This window comes from Hypomesus transpacificus, chromosome 9 (assembly GCF_021917145.1).
Source record: "Hypomesus transpacificus isolate Combined female chromosome 9, fHypTra1, whole genome shotgun sequence".
NCBI lineage: Eukaryota > Metazoa > Chordata > Actinopteri > Osmeriformes > Osmeridae > Hypomesus > Hypomesus transpacificus.
In genome coordinates, this window is record NC_061068.1 from 19,880,641 (window position 1) to 19,904,674 (window position 24,034).

Genomic DNA, 24,034 nt, shown 5'->3' on the forward strand with positions numbered 1-24,034 from the left:
GGAACTGTAGGTGTGTGCCAGAAATGCAAATGTGTGTACGTGCAAGTGTATGTGTGTGAGTCTATCTACACTGGGGCACCACGTGGGATAATGTAACCCCCTTTGCTACCCACTGTAGCACAATTGTGTACATGTACACACCAACACACACACTACCACCCATGATTCCATGCACTGATTCCCACAGTGGGAGGCATACATTTAATTAACGGAAATTAGATTGGAGGGTTTTCCAACTCTTCTTCATCAATTTTCCCCTCTTTCTCATTCCTTTATATGTGCCAGATATACAAAACACACCGTATAGTATCTCTCACATAATGAATTGAAGGGGATAACTGCCTCTACCCATGTATCATGAGTTTTAAATGTATTTGCACATTTATTAATGACACCGTTTGTTTTAGCTTGGTTACCCAGAGCGTACAGCACAGCAAGCCAGCCAAAACCACAGATGCTAAATTAAACTTCACCTACTTTGATTTAATCACATTTGGGTTGGGATACAGGGAGCGCATGTGTGTTTGTGTTTTTCGAAGAAGGATCAGTTTTGGGATATATAATTTTCCGATAAATAACACGTTCTACTTCTTGTAATCCTGTGCGTTGGACAACAAACAGTGAATGCACACATTTTCTAGATATAGAGAAAAACAATATGCAGTGATTCTTTGCCTCAATGACAGATAAGTAAATCCATTTCAATCAAACTAAAAGGAAATCTGAAACTAGGATAGATACAGTAAGACTTACTTGAGCAGTGATGCACGATATTGTTTCAACCCTGCCGTGTAATTTGATCTTACCCCTTTGATAATTGGGAATGCATAGCCCACCTCGCAGGTTAGTGTGGGACTTAACAAGACTAAAGCACTCACAAAAAATAAAAGCCACTGTGCTGTTTCACTCTGATGCAGTTAGGGTCAGACAAAATCCACACAAATAAGCAACTAAAGACTTGATAAACGTGTTGCGTGGGAGTGTGCTAAAATATCCATTGTAGTGCAACAAGGAATACCTTCCTCCCTGGCCTCTGTCCCTAGTTTATTATGTACACTGATAATGCATGTGTTATTGCGTTTGTAAAGCAAAACCACCACAAGCTTTGAAGATAACAGACAAAAAAAAATTAAACTTGTGCCGGGCTAGATGGAATGGGGGAAAAGATCGTAGACATAGCTCGGGGTTTGTTTGGAGTTTGCAAGCTTGCCGCTGTTGTGCAGTTACTGTTGAGGGGGCTCACTTGGGACAATCTCTCATCTTCTCTCTATAACTGTGTTTTTAAACTTGGGAGTTTCTTTTTTTAAAGCAGGTGGTGGTAGTGCAGGTTTGAACGATGCCGCTTTGCGTGAAAGACGTTTGTTTTCAAATCCCTTTATCCTGTTTCTGTTTTTGGAGTGCTCAAGGGTACAGAACGCAAATCCTTTCGTTCCCTACGCACCCCCATTAAATGTGGTGCTGCTTCAGATTCTGGATGTAAGACATGGTCTATTTTAGCAGCGTGATGAAGATGAGCCTCTGTGACAGGAGGTGTGTGTGTGTGTGTGTTTGTTTGTGTGTGTGTGTGTGCGCGCGCACATGTAGTAGTCAGTAGTAGGAAGGAGGGGAGGCTTAAGGGTATCCAATGACAGATAAGTCATAACTGATAGACTGGGGGCTCTAAGGGGAGATGGAGCAATACTTGTGTGTGCAGTCGTGTCTGCGTGCACATGCTCGTCCATGTAAAGTGAATGTGTGTATTTAAAACTTGTGTGGGCTCACGTGTGTGTGTGCCCAAATACTCATTAGCTATTTTGGGATTTTGATGCATGATTGACAGGGGAGAAGTCTATTAGCAGAGATTGTTAACTGGAGAGCCGCGGCAAGTCTGTTATCAGGCCCAGACAGCCACGGAAGTGGACGTCTGATTCACAAGCCATTGTGAATTTCAAAGGTGTTGTGTGAGTGATTTGGGCCCAGGCCGACACCACACCGGGAACAGCTTGGCTCTGGAATTCACAGTGATCAATACACTTTCAGACACTCCCTCTTTCACTTTCTTTTTCTCTCTGTCTCTCTTTTTTATTTATCTTTTTTTTCCTCCATCTTTTCTTTCTCTCAATTTCTTTGCCTTTTTAGTTTCTCTGAGTTGGTATCTCTTATTCTGTTTCAATCCGGCTCCTTTTTTATCTTTTGTTGTGTCATTTTCTGGGTGCTCCTGGATTTGAAGCTTTTGCGAAGTGAGAATTTCCAGCTACGTTGCTTTGAGTCATGGTGAATCAAATATATAGAGTGCTTTAGCAATAGATACAACACCATATCAGAGACTATAAGCAATTGCATTGTCACAAGTTTAAAGCATGCAAGCAAAAACTGTAAAGGCCGATTTATACTTCTGCGTTTTTACGCACACGCGGGGAACACCCTTTCCGTCAAGAAACACCCTCTCCGTGTCCTCTCCGAGCCCCTCGCAGAGCTCTGCGTGCACCTCCTGATTTTCCTGACTATCCGTCTGTCCATCCGTCATTTTACGGATACCCCTTGGCTGTGATTGGTCCGTATTAAGAACCGCTTTGGTCAGGGGTGGGGGCGGGGTTGCCGTGACCAACAAGAGAACAGAATCCTTTGACCGCCATTGTTGTAAGTTTTTACAATTCATATTTCATTTAGTCATTTTAGCAGACGCTCTTATCCAGAGCGACTTACAGTAAGTACAGGGACATTCCCCCCGAGGCAAGTAGGGTGAAGTGCCTTGCCCAAGGACACAACATCATTTGGCACGGCGGGGAATCGATCCAGTAACCTTCTGATTACTAGCCCGACTCCCTCACCGCTCAGCCACCTGACTCCTCTATTTCAGCTCCTATATTTCAGCTAAACAGTACATGTAAATCAGCATCTGAATTAAAATGTGACGATAAATGGGCAGTGTAGTTGCTGAAAATCTGCTTATTTTATTGATGAAACGGTTCATTTGTAAATTTGCTCAGACTTTTCGATAACCTAGCTAGCATCGCAGTGCTGCGCCATCTACTGTTCTGGCGGTGAATTACTTTCAGCACGCAGAGCCGTCGGAGTAGTATAAATTCAACCAATCCGTCTGACTATGTGCGTGCGTCTGTCCGTTAACGGAGACGTAGAAGTATAAATCGGCCTTTAGACCCGATTTAACATTTCAACATCCCCTTTAGCTCTCCAAAAAAACATTTGCATTTTTTTTTTTTGAACGACCACATTTACATTGCCAATGGGTCCTATTGTCTTGCATTGCAATGCTATTGGATACATTTGGTCTTTCCAACAACAAAAAAAGAGCAATTAAAGAGGTAAAGATGATGTTGTAATTTTACAACAAGGGGTCTTACAGGGTTATTTCCTCTAATGCGACCCAGCCAGTTCTGCGATTCAGAAAGGCTGTGTCCCGGGACGCCCTTTCAATGGTCAGCAATGCCCCATGTGCCTCAATTTTCATTCTTTATGCGGGCGTTGACAAAGATGGTTTGCTCGCTAACTAGATACAAACTAGCCCCTCTCTCTAATTGTTAGCACCGTCGACTGTTAGCAAGAAATTAGAGGAAAGCGATGGCTAAGCTGGCATTAACTAGCTCCTGCGTTTTGTTTAAATCTCTGTACTCATATAAAAATGGATAATGTAGCACAGTAGAGGAAGAGTGAAAGGAGGACATGTTTCCATGTGGGATAGGCCCTACATTGATTGGTTGCCCCTGTGTCACAAAACACATTTAACATTTGTCACCTTTTCTGGCACCTCACTTCAACATTCAACATTCTTATTGTTAAAGAGCCACAACCCAACTTTTCAAGACGTCCTTAAAATGAGTGCCGCCCAATTTTGTTTACATTCAGCAGTCATGACTAACTATAGGATTTATTGTCAATAAAACATCCCTTTAAGCAAATAAATAAAGCTTAATAAGGTGTGGGGTGTGGACATCAATTCAACTATGGACTGACATCGGAAGTTTATATCCTTGGGTACTGTACATTGCAGCTTATAAATATTTAAGGCATCCAGTCAATTGATGATAAGTAGAAATAATGCATAACTGGAACTCCTACAAACTCAGTGGATCCCCATAAGCATTACAGGATTAAGCAAGACTAGACAAACGGTTGGAAATATCGATTTTACTTGTCTTTGCCCTTAATAGGAACATCATTCAGCATATAACACTAGTAGGCTGGTGCTTGTGCATTCTGATTCTGTGAGAATTGATTATAGGATTACTTCATGTGTATATATATACACCTATATATATATACACACACACACCACACTCATTAAATATTAAATATTCCACTTATGTTCCTTTCTTGTTTCAGCCACATGAATATTTAATAAGAGTTTTGTTTACATGTTGGTCACAATCATAGCGAAAAACTCTAGAACTAGCTTTTTCTTTGAATATGAAATCTAGTTAGCAGAGAAAAAACGTCTCCATTCTCCATGGCTCAGTGAGATCTAAGAAATTTGAGTGCAGGAGCTGGTTGCCTTCACATCAACTTTGAATAGTAGTTGAGATACTGTGTGTGTATGTGTGCGTTTGTATGTGTCTGTTAAGAGTTTGTACATGCTGAACTCATACTGACCTTGGATGGTTTGGATTCGTTGCCAGGGGGGTAAAATGAATGCATGTGTGTCAAGTGTGTGCGGCTATGTTTGAGTGTGTGTGTGTGGCAGTGCACAAGGTTATTCATTGACTAAGGCAAACTAGATATGACATGCTGGCTCCACACCCTGTCCCAATGGCTCAACACACACACATACAGACTCACTCACACACACACACACACAACGTGAACCATAAAGCCCCATGTCCTATTCACAAGCCACTGCTTGTACCCCTGAAGGAGGTTTGCGAGACACGTTTGGCCTCGGATTGGGCAATGTAATTTACCAGTTTGGAGAGTAGTGAGAGAGGTAGCCCTCAAGGAACATTACTAGAAGGAACTTACACTTCAGTGGCCCTGAAACTATTTAGACACTGACAGGTTTAGATGTCATCTAGTATATTTGTCTACGTTTCTTTTTGTGGTCATTCATATCACCTCTCTTCAGTTACAAATAAATAAATAAATAAACTTGTTTCTGGAGTCAAATATTATGTTAAAGCAAGGGATGACAATATTGTTCAGGGATGCTTTTCATGGGTGTTTTTTTCAGACCCTTAAGTGCGCTCATAAATCTTTACCAAATGAACAAAGTTCACAAGTTTTATTTTATGTTTATGCATAATGGTTCACAGTAATGAGTAATTCAAAACTATTTTATGAATCAACCTCTGTATAATTAATATGCTGTGCCGTCCATCTCTGCATCCCCGCTGATGTTAGCCTTTAATTACTGGACAGCATAACAACAGAATAGCATATTTATTTAAATTGTACACTGGAAATGTGTCTACTGCATTTGTAAACTCAGTTGACCCTACTGAATAAAGCAAAATGGGTCAACCACAGGGCAAGTCCACTGAAGGGTTAATGCCTTGCCTAAGGGCACAAGAACATAGCTGAGTGCTGGTTATAATTGTCTAGTCGATCCCGTTTTCTTTATCTGTCATTGGATGCATTACAGTACCTATACACGGTAAACCCAATCACTACCACGGTTCCATTGGCCAGCTTTGGCACTGCAGACCAAACTTGTAGTTTTGCTTGCCTTTGGCACAATTTCAGAGGTTATGTCAGAGGTCTTGGGGCATCCTTTAGGTGAATGGGTGCTACAAATACCAAGAGAGATTTTATTTTCATAGGACCCTCCCTAAAGTACTTCAGTACGTGTGGTAGACACCCCAACCCCTCCAAATTTGAATGGCTTAGGGGTCAGAACAGACTCCCTGGCCTCACCCTCATCTTGTGAAGCTCGCTTCAAGCATAAAGAATGGCGAATCCTCGCACTGTCACAAGCAGTGTCCGACATTTTTCATGTTTCCCTCCACTTTCCTCATTCACCCTTTTTGTGTTCAAGCACTGTAAGACCAGTCTTGTCATGTATCCAGTAATTGTTTCCATTACCCGGATGTGATAAATGTCCGACACTGCTACTGTTACTCTTCACCTTTTGTAACAGAAGTCAAAATCCAAAATGGATGCCTGGTGAAATAATTCCTAGCATGACATCAGAAGCATAAAAAGCTTCATTAACTAGTAGTGGAATTTTGCTACCTGACATATTTACATTTACATTTAGTCATTTAGTCATTTGAGTGTTTAGTACAATCACCCATAACAACATACTGTTAACAAAAAACAACAACTGATTGCTCTTGAGTCAATGACAGCTGTAAAGCAAGGCAGCCTTCTCCGACTCAATATCCAAGCACACAATGACCAGCGCTAAGTAATGAAAAACCTCACCACAATTTGATTCCGTAACTATGACAACAGATACGAAACGTGAAGAGCTTGTGATACATACAAAAGCATTCATTGTGGTAGTTTGCATATGTGTGTGAATGAGACGCAAATAAATCACACTAATGAAAAATGCAGTATCAAGGTTTTTGAGGTCTGTGTGTGTGCGCGTCTGTGTGTGACAGAGGGGAAGGGGGGGGGGGTGATTGTAAATGTGTAAATGTGATTTTCATCCTGACCACCACACACATGCAGAAATGGCTTCCTGGGATGAAAGAGGTAACTGGCATCGGAGATAAGCGAATGCCTTGAGCACCGTCCCTCACATCCTCACCCATGCATTATTGATCCTTACAGCGTTAGGGGTTTTCTTTACCCCGGCCAGCGCATGCCTCTAGGTGTGCACTGGCAGATGAACTAGGCCGCATCTCAATTCCGGTAAATTGCTTCCTCCACCCTGCCAGATCCCACTCCCTCTTCATTGATCTGATAGGACAAGGGAAGTAAAGCAACAAACAAACAAAAAAGGTTATTGCTTACACCCATCCTGTTGGCAGGAATCTGTTGAGAAACAAAGGGGAAATGGATGGAGGAATTTTTCTTCCTGAGGTTATTGATAGAGGAGGAGTTCTTTCTGAGGTCATGGATGGAGGAAGTGCTCTTTCTGAGGTCTGGCCCTCAGAGTGGTCTTAAGTCCATAAAGCTCCTCACCCTTACTAACCATAACTCACACTAACTCACCCTAACTAACCCTCTGCAAGACTGAGAGGCCCTAAAACATAATGAGACGTAGGTCACCAGCGAATGTGGTGAGAAAAGGTGAAGAAATTGTAAGATGGAAGACTTCGGGCCAATCCCAATACTCCCCCTTACCCCTTCCCCCTAGCCCTTACTTTACCCCTAGCCCTTGGCCCTCGAAACTGAGGGGTAAGCGCTACATATCCCTAAGAAATGGGACGCCACTTGGTTACGGGTAAGGGGGAGTATTAGGATTCGGCCTTCATCTATGCTGGAATACCCAAATCAGTATGGAGACAGTATTTGTATTGACTACTGGTGGAGGCTCTATAATCAATGTGTCTCAGTTAATGGGAAACCTAATCATGTGGACAGTCATTAGACCCTAAGTATCTACGTATACAGTATGTATAGTCATTCAGGCTTCTTGGAATCATACTGCTCCTTGATTTCACAGGTCAAAGGATTGGGAGACTATTTTCCCAGCAAGTGGAAAGGCATTCTTGTTTGTACAGCTCCTATCTCGCTTTCTTGTTTCCTCTTTCTCAATGTCTCTCCCTCAGCTCTCTGTCTTTCTGTCACACACACACACACACATTCATTCCTTCCATTGCTGAAAAAGGGATTCTAAAACAAACAAACCTCTAATTCTCTCTCTCTGTCTCTCTCTCTCTCTGTCCTAGCTTTATACTGTTCGTCTCCTAGCAATAGGCAGCCTGTGCTCGTTAGCTGCGTTAAATAGTCCCAGCAATGCTTTAATTAGTGTGAAAAGATCAATGACATTGGATAGGCTGCTGCTGCCACAAGGGGAGGGTGCAGTGTTAACTCTTAACTGCTCCAGCTCGGCACTTGTTTCCCATTCCCTACACCAACACCAACAATTGACTATTTAAGGTTTGCACCACAGACAGTGGTCCTTAATATAGTAAGCAACCCAAGCACAGACAGAAAGAAGTTTGATCTATTAGACATTTTTTTCCATGGAAAAAAGGGTTGGATAGATACACTTAATGCGGTCAAGGCAGGGTTTAAACCATTTAGGATTTGACCATATTTGAACCATGTAGCAGGACTAAACAGTGAGATCACCTCTAATATGCTCCACAACATTACTCAACTACTGTCTCCTGTCTATTCACGGATTATGGTTACATGACGATAGCTAATATCCATTGTGGGACTATGAACAAAATGTACTCTTAAGTGCAACAGAGCTTCTAAATTGAATAGGCAAGGGGTATTTCCAGGATTCAAGGTACAGTAACTAGAGCAAATCAGAAACCACTGGGTAACAGGTAGCTAGACTAATTAGCGGTTAGGTCACATCCATCTCCGATACAAAGCACAGATTTAAAGACTCAAAGACCCAGAATCTTAAGTAGTAGCCGTGGTGGTAATAGTATATGACTTTGGACTCCCCCAGCTGACTGATGCGCCTCTGGAAGGAGATCTAATGACAATTAAAAGGAGTTAATTATTTCTGCCAGGATGATTAAGAACAGAGGGGGAGGAGAGGACAAAAACGGGAATCGTTTTAAAAGTCTTGCGGCCTCCAGCACTGAGGGCATGCTCCATTGTGGCTGTGATGAACTAATTTAAACTGTGACACTTATTATTCAGGCTAGTGTTGCTCAGCTTTCAATGTCACTGTCATTATATGATAATATATTAGATTATGCTGTACATTATGCTTGAAACTTTGGAACTTTTACCAAAAGGGCAAAAAGGCAAAATGGATGACTTGTTTGCATAGTTGTTCTATTAGGTTAACTCTGACTCCATGATACAGTGGCGTCCTCTTCCACAGTCCTCCACAAATAATTGCACCAAGCTGATTTACCTTGAAATCAAGGGTACATGGATACAAGAAAGGATACTGGATACAAGAACTATGCATGCTGACAGTTCAAAAAAAATGTCCCCATCTTGGGAACTGGGCAAAGTACTGTTTTTTTTAGCTAATTTAGCTAGTTGGTCAATGGGACTATGTTTATTGTATGGTCGGAATCAATTATTGACTGTGGCTGTGTTGAACTGCGTAAGATACAATGGTATTACTGTCTTATTCTATGCACAAGATGAATAGTCTAAGGTAGATTTCATATTAAGGCTGCTATCAACCTTATATTAATACAGTACCATCAATGTTAATCATTGCCTTTTTGGCTGGCGGTCATGCATTAATATCAATGACCAGAATATTCCCAGACTAAGTAGTTCAACCTTTCATAGCTCAAGGCTGTACTAGCCTGGGGATTAATACTGTAGGCTACAGTCATGTGTTTTTCTGCACCAGTTTATACATATACTTGCAGTAATTTGTATAACATTGTATACCATACTATACTGTATCTAATATAATATTACAACTTTGAATCTTAAAAAACATAACAGTTGAAACAATGGTGCTTGTGTGTGTTCTGGGTAACATGTTTCAAAAACAGGGACCTTTTCTTTCTTAATACACTGAATTACCTTGAAGTTTTGAAACTCAACTGTAGAAAATGAATGAAACAATACTATTTTGGAGTTTTAGTTAAAAGAACAAAAAACAGGATGCTAATTTAATTCTGGTACAGTGTATCAAGGTAAGTTTATAATGAACTAATTCTTGGGACTATTTCGGCAGTATTAGGTGGTGCCCTTTACTCTCTTTGTGCCCTTGAGAAAGGCATCTAACCCCAAACCAACTAGGAAGATAAATCCATATGAAAGTCCTGCCGATCCTGCACTATTCCCATCTCCCCCAATCTCCTATCCCTTTCCTCTTTCTCCTCCTGCCTTTACCTCTACATCCCAAGTCTATGCTTACTCGTCGTCTATGCCCCCTACCCCACCTCCTCTCATCTCTTCTGTCTTATCCCTTCATGGACAACTCCTCCTCTCCTCTCGACCTGGGTTTCTCTCCATACCCTCTTCTCTCCCCACTATCTCTTCCAGTCGGGGTAATCCACTCCTCTCGGTGCATCTGATGCCTGCTCTGCTCAGCAGGTACCGGGATTACCCCCCCCCCCCCACACACACACACACACACACACACACACACACCTCTCCCTCCCTCTGTGAAAGTGTTTAAGTGTGTGTGTACAGCATGTTTGCATGCTTGTGAGTGTGCACACGTGCACGCCTGAAACAGCAACAGTGAGGGATGAGAAACACGGGACATGACCCGAGTGTACTGTACGCTCTGCAGGGCTGCACTGATGAGCTCCCAAAGCCGTCTTATTTCATGTAAAATAAATTAGCTTCTTAGTCACTTCTTAGTGGAAAGGCCAATTTCCCCAGATACATTTGGATTTCAGTTGGTCATCCTAACTTGGGTTTTGTACTCAACCTAAAGGGGGAGGGCCACTCTAAATCTAACATAAACATTACATATTTTACATATAAATTGAGAGTAGTTTAAGCTCAAAAGATGACTTCATATAGTTATCATCTGTGACTATACTGGGGGAAATATCAAGTACAGTAGAAATTTTATCTACTGTCGTACAGTAGCATCGTAGTATATTATTATTGTGCAGGGTAATACCGTCCTGTACTGTCATGTGTCGTATGTCATATAGTGGGAAAATAAAGATTTTATTCAATGTTATTTTGTGGTTTAGCAGATGAAAATATGATTTCTGTACACAACCATTTATCAAGATCTAAAATTTCATGAATTTCTGCATTAATGTAATATTATCTGCAATATCTTTTACCTCCCTATCCACCAATGTGCCAAATAGAAACATTGTGCTTGTCGCCAGCAAATTATGCCTTTTGCATGGCAAAACAGGGCCAATACAGCCCATTTTTACACAATGTCATTTTATGTAACCATAAATGATAGCACCATAAATTCAGCCTGAATGGTTAAGCATGTGAATTATGGTGGTAATCATTACAAGATTGTATAACGTTATGTGCAATACCATATACTGTAGGTTTTGTTGTGAGAAGATGGAAAATGCTTCCTCTGTGTATGGTCGCTTCTCATTGCCTGCACCCAGGTTCAAAACCTATTCTGTAGTATATCTGATTTCAAATCAGTATCTCCCTCGCTCCGCTTTTTTATTCAACCCCCTTTCTCCCCAGGATGCTTCCCCATCCAATTTTCTCTCATTCTCTCCCCTTCTTACCCTCCCCTTCCCCACCACAGCCCTCGTGCCTCCATTGTGGCGTTGTTGAGTTTAGACTTGGGGGGTGGGGGGCTTCATAAACTACTTTCTAGCCGTATTGACGCTTTTACCATGGCAGTGTGTAAACGCCATGCCAATTTCCGGATCTCATGCACCAGCCCCCCCTTCCCCATACACACACTCCACCCCCCCCCCCCCCCCCCCCCCCATTCTATCTCCTCCTCCTTCCTTCCTCGTCTCTCTCGCTCTCCCTCTGTCCGGAAAAACAATGTCCACGTCAGGACAATTATACTGGCTCTCTGCTGGCACACGCTAACTCACTGTGTTTACCTCTGAAGGCCTGGTGGCTGCAAAGCAATTTCCTTCCAATGTGAAATGCTGTATAACCCCAAGTCCTCCCACCCCTCTCCTTCCCCATCTCTCTCTCTCCCGTTCGTTTTCCCTCACTTCTTTCCCTTCTTTATCCCTACAGACATCTGATCTCATAAGCAATATATCTCCTCTTAGGGCCTATGGCACTGCTACGCATCAGGCCACCGGCTCTGCCATCTCCGCTGATGTCTTTGGGGAGAGGTGGTGGACACGCCGAGGTGGTGACAGAGTCGGCGTCAGAGGGAGGGCCACTATGGCGATCCCGGTTCAGTGTGTTGAGATTATCATCCCTGCCTCTAGGCTCCCCGCACACTTTTATCTCCGAGGGAGGCCATCTTGCTCAGTTCCAGTTGCTCAGGATTCACATTCATTTGGCTTCTCTTCCCATCCTCTCTAACCAGAGGTAGCATCCGTGTCACAACATTATGATGGTGTCCATCATGATAACGGAATCCCTTTTCACGTGGACTCTCTCTCACACTTGTTGTGACTGCTGTGTGATTTTACATTGTGGTCAAACACCCCGTGTGATTTAGAGTCACAAAACAAATATATAAATGATGACTATGAAAAATGTAAGATGCATCACATTTACTCTGTTGAGATTTACAGTGATACAACATAATTCAACATTCCGTACCACAACTCACTGCAACCCAATTTAACATGTTTTTCTCATGGAGTAAAGCTGCATTCCTGTTCTTAGTGGAGCATTGATAAAATAGTCGGGTATTGAGCTTGATTGCATTTATGTAGTTTTTGGTTGGCTCAAACTATTCTCATTCCACAATAATGAATTAGCCTTGTATATGTTCAAAACTGAAAATGTAAAAATAATTGTGTTTTTTTGGGCATGAGACTATGCATTCTCTTACTAAATTTAGACGCAGCAAGGCATAAAACTAGCTTGTCAAGGATTATAGAAGACTTTCTTTGATAATATTATATTTGTGTCATTAATCTTGATTATAATGTGGGTAATTGTTTTGTTGAATCAGCTGATGGTTTGCTAGCAAGAGACAACCTAGGTTGATGGCTCCAGTAGGCTAACTAGCCAACCAGGTATCAGTGGTCAACCAACTAATACTTGGTTGGGGTTGTGGGGGGATGAGTTTGAAAGGTTCTGTAATGGCTTGGCGGTATGGTTGCCACCTCTAATGTGGTCAAATAAGGGACACCTTGGCAGTGGCCACCATGTAGGGGGAAAGTATTTAAGCAGGGGTCTGGGGGTTGTCTCCCAGGAGATGTTGTGTGTTAAATACTTCATTTCCTGCATTCTGGTGCTTTTTAATTTTTTTTTTACCAATTTGTGCTTTTTATGTATCAATTTTAATTCCAATTTAAATGCCAATCTCAACACAAGAATAAAGCAGAGCTGCATCAATTATATTAAAGATGCCCTAAAGCGAAACATTTGTTTTTCTTATATTTATGTGCCATAAAATGTTTGACCTTGACTAAACATAACTAAACTGGCATCTGTGCAAAGTTTTTTCAATCCTATACTGAAATTGGAGGTCTACTGTTAAACAAAATATTCAAAGTATTTTTTAGATTTAAAAACAATCTCCATAGGGGCTTAAGGATCAGATCCTGGATAAAATGATTTCTTCTGTCAAAATGAACTATTTGGCTAATTAGCAAATGACCTGGTAGACCAACAAAGACCACTATGATGGATATTTAAACAATAGCCTACATATATTGGTGAAATCAACTATTAAATGAACAATTAAATTAGTTGTGAACATGATAACACCTTAACAGTTTATACCATATTTAAGAGACGAACTAGGTTTTTTTTATGATTTAAATAAATATATGATTACTTAGGGCGAATATGGATGACGAGCTCTCCCTCCACAGCCCACATTGCAGCGGTCTCCCGGTCGTGTAGATTTACCTTCTACAACAGGGGTGTCAAACTAATTTTCACCGAGGGCCACATCAGCGTTATGGTTGCCGTCAAAGGGCCAGTTGTAACTACGATGTAACGTCAGTAACGATGTAAAAACATGGTGTTTTTGTTGTAGCTTTTGTGAACATAGGGCCTATTATGCTGCAATTGAAGTCCGCCTTTTAATTCTTGGACAATCTGCTGTTTTTCTTGGAGGATACATTTGCAAATTTTTCTCAGTGTTTGGTGACAAAATGCAAGCGCGCATAGCATAAGAGCAAAACTTTTTTTGCCCTTCATTTGAACGCAGAATAGCTTTTTGAGCTTTATGTAAAATAAACATTGCCGTTTTCCAATTGGTAAAACCTTGTCTAATGAAGGTGATGTCTTCATCATTTCTGTCTCCAAATTGTCGACAAGGGAAGCAGAAACATGCTAGCTTAGCTGAGTACTCTAACCAAATTCGAGAGCGATACCAACTTGGGTTGAATGCCCGAGGACCTTGGCTGAAAATGCACATGGGGTACGTTCGCAGAACCGGCTGCATTGGAGTGCTATCATTCAAATCATGCTCGCCTTCACCCAGTTAAACTTTGCGTTTAACACTGATGTGCATACACTGCTTTCTAGAGGCGGGATGTCGTCACTTTGCCGTAACACAATCGAAATGCATGGTGAGAGATGTCGTTTATGTTCAATGCACGCTGTAAAGCAGCATAGACTTATTTCAATAGCCCATTAAGCTTCCGCGGACCACATAAAATGACGTGGCGGGCCACATTTGGCCCGCGGGCCTTGAGTTTGACACCTGTGCTCTACAACATCCGGAAGATCAGGAGATACCTGTCTGAACATTCCACCCAGCTGCTAGTCCAAGCACTTGTCCTCTCAAAGTTGGACTACTGCAACTCGCTGCTCGCAGGTCTCCCAGCATGCGCAACCCGACCTCTCCAGAGGATTCAGAATGCGGCAGCCCATCTGGTCTTCAATCTACCCAGACGCTCCCATGTTACCCCGCTCCTCATCTACCATCAAATCAAATCAAACCAAATGTATTTGTATAGCCCTTTTTACACGCAAGCATGTCACAGAGGGCTTCACATGCGCCCATAGAACTGCCCCTCAACCAACCTAAACCCTCAAGGAAGACAAGGAAAAACTCCCAGAAAAACTCCCACCGGGAGAAAAAATGGAAGAAACCTTGGGAGGAGCAATTCAGAGAGGGATCCCCTCCTCCAGAGACGGTTGGTAAGAGAGAGGAGCAGAACACAAGCTAAACATAGTCATACAGTGTCAATGGGTTTTGAAACACCAAAATCCATTGTTCGGCTTTATAGACGTTGGATGGGACCGGGAAACTCGCTGTTGGCCGTCATGGAGACTGGATTCCGGGTGACGACCTGGTTCAGCGTAGGCAGACCGACGACCAAGCAGGTCCTGACAGCTCAAACCCCCCACACCACAGGGAATGTGTGGGGGGGGGGACAGAGAGGAGAGCAGGGATTAGAGAATGCCAGGAGCAGCTAACAGTTACAGTCATAATAGAATGAGATCCCCACCGGTCAAGTGTGGACTAGTGCAGCAATTTAACAGAGCAAAAAGGGTATTTGATGCAGCCCCACACACCAAAACAACGACAGCCCCCCTCAGTTGGAACATGAAATCTGTTCCAGGGGAAAGAACTCTAAAGTAGGTTATACTTATACGAATAAGGATGAAAACAACCAGTCCCCCGTTGTCTCCAACTAGTAATAAAAACTATAACAGTAACAATATACAGCAACGGAACTATAATAATAATACTTACAATATACAGTAACAGGTTTACTTTATTTGTAACATCTAGCTGGGCAATGTGAACATAAGCTATAATTACAATTTAAAAGTTACATGTGATACACACATAGGCAAGCACACACCCCAGGTTTACATAGAAAGTACACACATACTTCCCTTTAACAATCATAGAATTGACTAAACAAGAACGTTTTTAATCTAGTTTTAAATGTCGAGACAGTATCAGCTTCCTTAATTGAGATGGGTAATTTGTTCCAAAGAAGAGGTGCTCTATATGAGAACGCCCTACCTCCAGCAGTTTTTTTCTTAACTTTGGGTATTACCAGATAGCCGGCATTTTGAGATCTTAGAGTCCTTGCGGGGCAATAGCGTGCAAGGAGACCGGAGAGGTACAGTGGTGCCAATCCATGCAGAGATTTGTAAGTTAGTAGTAGAACTTTGAAATCAGCTCTGGCTTGGATAGGGAGCCAGTGTAAAGAGATAAGAGTCGATGTTATATAATCAAACTTTCTAGTTTTAGTCAATAGTCTAGCAGCAGCATTTTGCACCCGCTGTAAGTTTTTTAGGTAGGTAATTGGGAGGCCAGAGAACAACACATTGCAGTAGTCCAATCGGGACGTAACAAAAGCATGTATTAGTTTTTCAGCATCATCCTTTGAGAGGAATTTTCGTATTTTGGCAATATTACGTAGATGGAAAAATGCTGTTCTGGTGATTTGCTTAATATGGTACTCAAACGAAAGGTCTGGGTCCATTGTGACTCCCAGATTTTTTACCAGCTGGCTTTGAGATACTTTGACGCCGTCTAAGTCTAAGGTTAGATGGGATAAATTATTTCGGTGTTTTTTCGGACCAAAAATTTGAACCTCGGTTTTATCCGAATTAAGAAGAAGGAAATTTGCAGTCATCCAAGTTTTCAACCCGGAAACACAGGTTTCCATAGCATGTGGAAATTCTCCCGGCTTTATAGACATGTATAGCTGAGTATCATCTGCATAGCAGTGAAAATCTACCCCAAAACTTCTAATTACGTTTCCTAAAGGCAACATATAGAGTGAAAATAACAGAGGGCCTAAACCTGAACCCTGTGGTACTCCGTATTTTACAATGGAGCTCCTGGATGAGCAACCATCATAGTGGACATATTGTGATCTATCAGATAGATACGATCTGAACCACTGAAGTGAAGTACCAGAAATCCCAACATAGTTCTCCATACGTTCCAGGAGAATCTCATGATCTACAGTGTCAAAAGCTGCACTTAGGTCTAGAAGAACAAGGACAGAGCTAAAGCCCGCGTCAGAGGCTAATAATAGATCATTGACTACCTTGGCTAATGCAGTTTCAGTGCTGTGGTGAAGACGAAATCCAGACTGGAGAGGTTCATAGAGCTGATTTGAGGAGAGGTGCTCAGTGAGCTGTTTTGCCACAGCTTTTTCCAAAATTTTGGAGAGAGATGGCAAATTTGAAATGGGCCTGTAATTGCTAAGACAACCTGGATCCAGGTTTGGTTTTTTAAGAAGGGGCTTGATAATAGCTTGTTTGAAATCGTCAGGGACTTGTCCAGTTACAAGAGATTCATTAATAATACTAAGCATGGGCGGTCCAATAATATGGAGAAGTTCCCTACAAAGTTTGGCAGGGAGGGGATCGAGAAGGCAGCTAGTGGGTTTCGAGGAATCTATCAGCATGATGAATGCTTCCATAGAAATAGGGTTAAAGTGAGTGAGAGTCTCAACATGCAGAATGCTGGGTACAGAGGGAAAATCAGTGTTGATGGCCACTCCTCCAGGACTAGTCTGTAGTTTGTCCCTTATTGCATAGATTTTTTGGTCAAAGAAATCTAAGAAATCATTGGGAGAGAGATCTGAACTAACACAGAGTGTACTTTTCTTAGTGAGTTTTGCAACAGTATCAAATAGGAACTTAGTGTTGTGTTTGTTCTTACTAATCAACTTAGAGAAATATTCTGATCTGGACCTGATGAGGACTTGCTTGTACTCTATTTGGCTGTCCTTCCAGGCCAGGCGGAAAACCTCCAATTTAGTGGTACGCCACTTATGCTCTAATTTTCTAGTGGACCTCTTGAGAGAGCGGGTTTCCTCTGAATACCATGGAGCCAGTTTCTTGTCTATTCTTTTCCTTGGTTTGATTGGAGCAACAGAATCTAGGGATTGCATCAAGGCCCATATCAGATTAAAGACTCTGGTACTGACCTTCCAAGCGGTGAATGGGACTGCACCCGACTGCACGGGACAGTCTCTCCTCCAGTCTTACACCCCCACCCAGCCACCTAGGGTATTCTTCTGACAACCGTCTGGTGATCCCACCGCTCAAGAGCACCCGGTCCCAACACAAGCTCTTCTCCTGTCTGGCCCCCCAATGGTGGAATCAACTCCCCACCTTCATCAGGGATACTGACTGTCTGCCCACCTTCAAGAAAAGGCTCAAGACGCACTTGTTCCGGGAATACAATGGCACTTTGGAATGATTGTCTGGACCGGATGTTAGTTTCCCCCAGGATCACAATGACTCTTATTGAGAGACTTGTTGCTCTTATTGGTTTGTTGTAACTGTCTTTAAATTATTGTACTCGCTGTGAAATATATTATTGGGGTGTGCTTGCCTTCGGCGAGCACAAACTATTGTTCTCTCTCATATATATTTATTTATTATTATTTTTGCCCCCTAAGCCTCAGTCAATATTTGGACTACATACACAACGTCGGTGTCAAAAGTTTCGTCTTGGTAGCGATTGAGTTGCTTGTATTGGGATTTACGTTCCGCTGCACAGTTTAGGAGGTTACAACGTTTTTGTGGTGAAAAGTGCTTTTAGTCGACGAAGGGTACTCTGTGCTAGCTACGTCACCACGTCAACACACCTTGGCAAAGATGCATGGATACAACGTGATAGAGACGTTCTAGCACACAAGTTGGAGCTTGGATTATGAGTGAACAATACCACCCCAATAAAATTCCAACCATTGGACTGCCATATCGTATTTTTGATTTAGGTCGTGAAAGTCTTTGTAATTTGAGCGGATGCGGGTGGCCCATGAGACCGCATAGTCTTTTAGGCGGCAGCCATGCTAGAAAGCGTCATAGTAGTATTTTCGTAATTTATAGTTCAATTTTACACGAAAAAACAGAAAGAGCAAAATGTTATGACGATATGACTATTGTGAAGACAGCCAGGTGGTGAGATTTTAATGTAGGTTGCTGTAAAAACTTTGATTTGTTTGCTATGTGAGAGCCCAGTGTGGAACCACACCAGTCAGCCTCCATTGACGATTGCGGCAGTAACAAGTGTTTTCAACGAGTGTTGACTCTCGTCGACAACAGTGTTGTTGATCTGTGTCTGATTAGTATTTTCTTAATTTCGTACCAGGGTCAATTCTACATCAAAATGGAGAGCAGTGTTTTAACCTGTTAATTAGTAGCGTCACACGTGTGATTCTGAACATTGAAACTGACTATTTTCCGATAGACAAAAACTTTATGACAAACGCTATAGTATGGCTTCAAAATTTACACTTAGGAGGTTAGGAGTTTAACACAAGTAACACTCGCAGCTAGTAGCATTGCTATTGGAAGGTAACGGAAGCTAACTAAAGCTAGCTAGCTTCCGTTTTGAAAAAATAATTCACTCCGGTGGAAGTGTCGGTAATATTTTGAACTCACTTCTTTACAGGTTAAAGATATGCAAAGACAGCCAGCGGGTCAACATATTTTTGTGATTTGTGTAATACTTGGAATTTGAGTGAGACTGCGTTTTGTTTTGACGTTAGCCTAGACTCGGCTCGCCCACTGGCAGTGTGTAGGCTACTGCCTTCAATGCCACAGCTATGGCTAAACTTTAATATGTCAAAAGAAACGTTCACATTTCCGGCACTTTCAAACAATCAGTGAAGTGTGGCTAGCAACAGCAGCTAGCTTGCCTCTAGCAGACTTCTTTTGAATTAGCCATGTCCCCCTAAATTAATGTCAAACGCATTTACGTTTTTGGGGGCATATTTTCAGTTAACAGACGGTACTGTTTGAATCGCAATTCCATCTGAAATACTGCCAGTGACAACGTTGTTACAGTAGCTTGTTCCAAAGGGGGTTCGCTTGTTTCAAAGGCGGTTCGCTTTTTTTATAGGGTGTTCTTAATGAATTATTCAATATGAGTAGGCTAAATGCTCAAAATCCCTTCACTAGAAGGGAAAACGGACCCACCTGCAACCGACGCAAGCAATCATACCCTACAATTTCCCCCAAAATGGTACCCTCTCTAGTTGGGTGTGTATTGCCTTCGGCAAGGGCACAACCTTTGTTCTCTCACATATATATTATCATTATTATTGCCCCCCTAAGGATCCCTCAATATTTGGACTACATAGACAACGTCGGTGTCAAAATATTCGTCTTGGTCACGATTGCGTTGCTTCTATAGGGATTTAGGTTCCGTTGCATGGTTTAAGTTTGAATTAAGTTTTTGTGACAAAAAGTGCCTAATATCAACAAAGGGTACTCAATGCTAGCCTATGTCACAACGTCAGCACACATTAGCAACAATGCATTAGATATGACGTGCATAGATCTGCTAGACTGTTGCACAGCAAGTATCGTATCGTGCCGTACTAGCAGCATTATAAACTCAAGCTTGTGTGGTGCGTCTCTGTCTTTAATGCCACAGCCTAAACTTTATGTCAAAAGAATCGTTTTTAATTTCCGTCGCATTCAAACAATCCCCTCAGTGTAGTTTGGCTAGCAACAGCAGCTAGGCTACAGTAGCTTGCTCGTAGCACAATATCGTTTCTCCAGGCAGGGCTCTAGCCTGATGTTGTCATACTCATAATTCTAGTCAGAATATGAGTCTGATAACTCTCCATTGGGCTGTGACTATGGGGCGTGTTTCAACCGAACTCGTACAACAAATGCCTCTTCGCTCAATTGGATAGACCTAGAACCAATCAGAGCAACGTAATATGTTGTTTGTTGAAAACGAATTGAACCCAAGCGCTCTTTTGTGACGTTGTTGATTACGTTACTGTTGATCATAGCCCTTGCTAACTTACAGTACCTAATTTTAACTAGTGTCTGCACTGAGATGCTAGCTAGGTTATCGAAAAGTCGGAGCAAATTTACAAATTAGCCGTTTCATCAATAAAATAAGAACATTTTCAGCGACTACACTGCCTATTTCTCGTCACATTTTAATTCAGATCCTGATTTACACGTACCGTTTAGCTGAAATATGAAAAGTACAAAATTACAGTTGTGAGGTTTGTCCGCCTCGCTTGACATCTTGCAATGACTTCTGGGGAATCAGAAACGTTCTCGCTGGTCAAGTCACCATCCGATGCATCCTCGATAAAAGAGGCGGATCAAGAACATTTCCGGGTATTTTTGGTGTTCTTGGTGACGTGTTCTTTGGATTGGAACCGTACTTGGGCAATGAAAGATGACGTCAAACGAGTTCGCAAGAACACAAGAACGGAAAAAAACGTGGATTGATAAACAGTCATAGTTTGTCCCCAATACGAGCCCCTCCGGAACCAACTTCCCGACCACATTTTTTTGTGGGCGGGGCTAAGTTGGGCTGGCAGCCAGGCTAGCAGGGCTCTAGACTGAGACCAAAAAGTCGCTTTTGGCTTTGTTTCTGACAATGATTGCTTCTAGCAAACTTTTTTTGAACTAGCAATTTCCCCCTAAATAAATATCAAGCTTATTTACGTGGGGCATATTTTCAGTCAGCAGATGGTACTGTTAGAATCGCGATTCAAACTGAAATATTGCCGGTGACAATGTTGTTAAAATATTAGTAGCTTGTTTCAAAGGGGGTTCAGCTTCTTTATTAAATTGACCCATCTGCAACTGACACAAGCAAGCACACCCTACAATTTCCGCAGAAATTGTATCCTCTAGTTGTTGCTTGCTTTTTCCACAGGCACACTCTTGCACTTTTGAGGTTTTGGCTGTTTAATTGTAACTTGTCTAACTACATGCTCTTATTGTTCTTCCCTTTGGGACTTATTTAGTTTCACAATGCATGTTTGGCTACCCGCCATGTTTGGGGCTGTCTCGTTGTTATGATCAGTAACACATGAACTTTTGTAAAACTCTCTCTTGGCTAAATGCATAAATGTAAATATTGTTTATCAAGGAGATTTCAGAGAGCCATTAAAAAAAAAAAAAAATCTTCTCCGTCCACAATACTTCATCAGACAACTTTAATTACCACTTTAATTACAAGATAGAGGAAACATTTAGTATATGAAATTTACATAACAGGTGTGCAATGTAGAACAGAAGACAGATTAGATATATCATCTTTTAATTAAAAGTTATGACCATTCTAGTGATTAGTGGAAAAATGGGGAAAAAATACGGAATTCCCCTCCCCCCAAAAGTAGCTAACGCTATGGCTGGATACTCCTCTCCATAACTGAAAAAGGAATGTCTTCCACAATCAACCAAATTGGCCAAACAGTACTGTAGCGTGCGGGGGAAACAGACAGGACTCAGGGCACAAGAGGCAGAGACCACTTTGTCAGTTTGATAGCTCAAGAGCCCAGATATATTTCCTTGTGCAAACACGACAGCTACCCCGGGGTTGAGATGTCCGCCAAAACAATAAACCAGGTTGGTGAGACCCGTTCAGAACCAAAACCCCAGTCTGCCTACCCGGTCAGGGCCAAAAGCCCTGTACGTTAACCCTCCCATTTCCACCAATACCCAAACTAGGCTAGATCTCCCACAATCAACCAATAACACTCGAACTTGTGTAAACCAAACCCCCCAGCGTTACACTGCCTCCCCCTATTTAAAATCTCTCGCCCCTGAGGAGCTCAACCTCATGATCTCGGAACCGCTGTGGGACCCCCATAGGAGGAACGACTGCCCCCAAGGGCGTAACCTGAACTTCAACCTGGGGTGCCCCCCCCTGTTGTTCCGGACAACCTGCATTGCCTTTCCCCCTGTGGCTCCCTTTGTTGTGGCCTCAAAGTCGATGCTGGCTGGTCCCTGAATGGGGATGGGCATGAGGGTCCCCTGCCGTACCCATGTTGTGCGTTACCCCGATAGGGTGGCAGACGATCACAATACAGCACCACCACTCTTCCACCCGGAGCCATCTTCACCCTGTACATCACCTCTCCAACCCGCTCAAGTACGCAACAGGGCCCGACCTACTTGCTGTCCAGCTTAGGCGACCTTCCCTTAACTCGCTTAGGCCCGTACACCCACACCAGGTCCCCTCCTTGGTAGTGAGCCCTCATTGTGTGTTGGTCATAGGCTCTCTTCTGCCTCATTCCTGCCTCCGCTGCCTGTTTCCTAGCAAACCCATGTGCCACTTCCAACCTCTCCCATAACTGCTGGGCATATTCAGGACCCGCTGCTGCCCTCGGTGTATCAGGCGGCTGGCCTTACACCAGAGCAGGCAGCGTGCAAAGCTCCCTACGTAACATAAGCAGTGCAGGGGTGCAGCCCGTTGATTCTTGTGTTGCTGACCGATAAGCCAACAGAAGCAGCGGCAGCTGCAGGTCCCAGTCCTTATGGTCTTTTTCCACCACGAGCGCCAGCTGGGCCCAGAGCGTGCGATTAAACCGCTCCACCAAACCGTCACTCTGGGGCCGAAGTGGGGCGGTGCGGGTCTTGTGGATGGCCAACTGCCTGCACATCTCTGCAAAGAGTCGGGCTTCAAAGTTCCTGCCCTGATCGGAGTGAAGCACAGTTGGGACCCCAAATCGACTGAACATCCCTTCAATGAGTGCCTCACAGACTGTGGCCGCCTCCTGATCAGGGACTACATACCCTTCGGGCCACTTGGTGAAATAGTCCATTGCCACTACCACAAAGCAGTGCCCTCTGGGGATGTGCGGGAAGGGTCCCAGAACATTGACTGTCACCCGGTCCATGGGGGTTTCAACCTGATACTGTTGGAGGGGTGACTTAGTTTTGCGCGTTCCTTTGAGAGTAAGTGGTGTCCTAATACATATTTTGAGCTAGGGGTAGGGCTAAGATGAAGAGGTATACGGTATACTTATTGTACTGTACTCCACTTAGGTTAGAATAGGTTATAGGGTTGAAACAGGTTTTATGTGCATTTAGGGTTAGTATAGTGTACTATTTATTGTTATCTGTAATTTAGGAAGTTTTAGTATTAGGGTTAGTATAGTCGATTATTTATTGCTATATGTATATTTAGGAAGTTTCACTTATTTAAGCTCAGCATAGATGTAAATGATGTTCCGTGTACTTATATGTTATGTTATGCCAGGTGCTTGCGTTGTCTTGTCTTAAGAATTTCAGTGCCCAGTCTAACCTTGTGTTGTTCTGTGTACCTGACAAATAAAAGACTTGACTTGTATACACCCCTTTAAACCAAGTAAGGTTGGGAGCTTACTTGAAAACTAGGGGTATGTGAATACTGCGCTACCTGCAACAATGGCGGACAGATCATCCAGCAAGTCCCATAAATGTGATATTTTCGGCTAAAATAATTGATAAAAAAATTATAACAGTCTCTTTTTGTGCTCTACACAGTCCTGTACATATGTACTTGCAACCATTTTCTTAATTGAAAATTCTTTTTTCAATCGCTAGTTTGCTGCGCTAATGTTACATTGCTGATTTGCACAACAGTCCCGCATTTTTCTGATTAGCCTTGAATGGAGTCCATGCATGTCTACAGTTTTAATTAAACTCCATTAGCAGCGAATTTCAAATGGATTTCGTTTGATATCAGTGCATAACACTACTTGCTTTG